Source organism: Thunnus thynnus, chromosome 10 (assembly GCF_963924715.1).
Source record: "Thunnus thynnus chromosome 10, fThuThy2.1, whole genome shotgun sequence".
NCBI classification, from domain to species: Eukaryota; Metazoa; Chordata; class Actinopteri; order Scombriformes; family Scombridae; genus Thunnus; species Thunnus thynnus.
This window is the reverse complement of record NC_089526.1, coordinates 32,319,982-32,322,900: the sequence shown is the minus strand read 5'-3', so window position 1 is coordinate 32,322,900 and position 2,919 is coordinate 32,319,982. Positions and strand designations below refer to the sequence as shown.

General features: G+C 41.5%; 1 long non-coding RNA gene across 1 annotated transcript; it reads right to left on the bottom strand.

Moving 5' to 3' along the window:
* Positions 1-1,700: 1,700 nt before the first annotated feature.
* LOC137190620 (uncharacterized) lies at positions 1,701-2,919 on the bottom strand. The gene is made up of 2 exons (XR_010930259.1): positions 2,678-2,919; positions 1,701-1,975 (listed from the first exon to the last, which is right to left on the bottom strand). It is a non-coding gene; the product is annotated as an uncharacterized lncRNA (long non-coding RNA).

Below are 2,919 nucleotides of genomic sequence, written 5' to 3'. Positions count from 1 at the left end.
GGTGGCCGTCTGGCAGCTCAGGGATTTCATTTTGCCCATTAATTTCTTCCTTGTCAGATCTCTTTTTCTGGGGCTGCTGCTGCACCGAGGAGCCACACCGCTGCATGCCAGCCACAGCAACATGTTGCCGAGATCTGCCATTTGAAATGCAGTTTCAGGACATTTTGGAGGTTTGCACAGTCCACCGGCACCAAACGCTCTTGCCTCAGCTCCCAGCACCGACACAGCACTGGTCCCTGTGATTCTTTTTATTTTCGGACAGTGCAAACTGCAAACTGCATTTCAAATGGTGGGTCTCAACAACATGTCCATCCATCCTGCAGTGCGCAGTGGCTGGCATGCGGTGGTGTGGCTCGTTAGTGCAGCAGCAACAGCAGTCCTGGGAAAAGAGATATGACAAGGAACAAACAAAAATTCAATGCCCCATATCACTATATTGCAAGCTACATATAGAGAATGTGAAGTTGACGTCAACACCATGTTGAAATTTGGGTACGCGTCATGTTTAGAGGATCCTACTGCCTTTCTGTTGGTGAGTTGGAGCTACAAGTTCATCACTTTTAACAACATTCCTGCATCAATGAAAGTGTGTTGTGCAGCTTACACATGTAGTTATTTGTAGCATTGTGTACAGGATACTTTAAATCCATTCAGAAGTTTAAAGCAATGCTGTAAGCTAAAGTTATTACAGTGAAGCTCACAGTTCAGAGAAAGTAGAGCTGATGCAAGCTGAACTAACGCCACAATAAAATGAATAATATGCTGACAACTGTTTTGCACAGGTAACCCCTGTGAATAAATCCCAGCCAATCTCTGTTGCTTTAATTAGCAAACAGCTATCAGTTTGCTGTTAGTAACTCATACACGTCTGCGTTTTCATCTCACAGTAACATTACGTGTTTTATTACTCTCAGTTCACATCCATCAATGTTATACAATCCGCCAGATTGCTATAGCTTCCTAAAAATATGAAGTTCATAAATGTTTGACTGTGATTTGACACGTACTGTTGATAACCAGTGATATAACTGAGCAACACATAAGGCCCACTCCACAGCTTAATGAAGGATATTTTAGAGTACATTTACTCCTGAACTGTTATTACCCTGTCTACATGAAATATGTAATAATTAGACTTTGGAACATCTTGTGTAATACTTCTGTCCATCAATAGGCCCACAGCGAGGGGCAGAGTTGCATCACAGTGAGTGATGAAGACCACAGCAGCAACATGGGATACATGAAGAGAGTGAAGCTTGATGCAGGACTGAAGCAGAAGCTGCAGGACATCCAACAACCCTTCCTTAGATGAATATTATTCTCTCTGCCTGCCCAGCCATGAGAGACAGCATGATGACACTTGTGTTGGTGGGAGCATCAGCTTGTTCAGTAGTTTCAGACAGAAGCATCCAGGTGTTGGGCTCTGGCTGCTGGATGTTACTGTAACCCTTAACATGCTCCTTTTGTAAAATAAAGTTTTATTCTATACAATTCTGATATAGTATTTTGTCCTTCATATTATACAATACCAGTACTTAAGTGTTAAATGTGACATATAGAACTTACGAGTACAGTTCTGGGTAAACATGATTGCAGAGAACCTGAATGAATTTGCAACAGTTCACTGAAAATGATCTAATGCTATTACCAAGAGTCCACATAGTCAAAAATGTAATATTCATGACAATAAGTCTACTGGCCCTGTATTATATTGCCTTTTACTGTATATTACATTCAAACAATTAGACGTGTAATATGAGGTTAACTTTTCACATTAATACTGAGAAAAAGAGAATCACAGCCAGGTCTGCTCAGATGACAAGTACATTAATAAAATGTGAATGTTCAAACTTTTGTCTATCTCTACATTTCTTTCGAGGACGATGACGGAGTGGACATGAACAGAAGGTCTGCTGTCCAGGCTGGAGGGGTCTTCATCTTCTGCACTGTACAGAGGCTGTGGCACAGGCCACTTCTGTAAATACAACATGTGTAAATTCATTGTATATAGATCAGTTTGAGCTCAATGCATGCATGTGACCACTGAAATACAAAACAAACTTTCCTCCTTTGTTCAGTATGATTGTCACTTCACAATAAACTTAGATAAAGTTTAGATAATTTTTGTTCTTCACGCTGAACAGACACTTCACCACTGTCTATCCGTTGTCTACCATGTTTTGTATTTCTTGGTTTATAATTGAGCCAAAAGGAGTGCTAATTTACCTTTGCGAGTATGACTGCTCTTGCAGTTTGCCAGCTTGTGAATTAACAGATCTTGCACCCAGCTACTGCAAAACTGGGATGTGTAACTTTTAAACTATTTAACCAAGTTTTTAGCCAAACAAAACAAAAAGGTAAGCGGGTAACCACTGTGGCACCATTGCAGGCACAGGCAGGGAGGGAGGGAGCATGTTCCTCCAAGGATGGCGCCCCTATCCCAACACACAAAACAGCGTGACATACCTTCACATTCTTTATAATACATACCTCTATGCTTGAGTCAAACTGTTAATTTATAGTCCATCAGAATGGCGCAAGCATGGATGCCTGGTCAATCCTAGTGCTTGAATGCTACGCAGGGCATGTCTTGCCAAGAAAAGCAGTGGGATTCATAATAGCATCACGGTAACATAGCTACCACTAGCTCCCAAACTAACATTAGTGAATGTCTTACCTTATCTGGACCAATGTTTCTTATTTTCACAACCCATTTGCAATGGATTTCAGAATTGGTAGGATACAATGGTCAGGAACAGGCTTATAGGTTGTCAATGGGAAGACAGCCCAAAACAGGCACACAAATCCAGAGTTGCAAGGCAGGCAAGCAGGTCATAAACAGACAGAAGTTCAAAACCATAGGAAATGGCATGAACAGGTTACAGGCAGGATCAGACAGAGACAGAGACAGAGACAGAG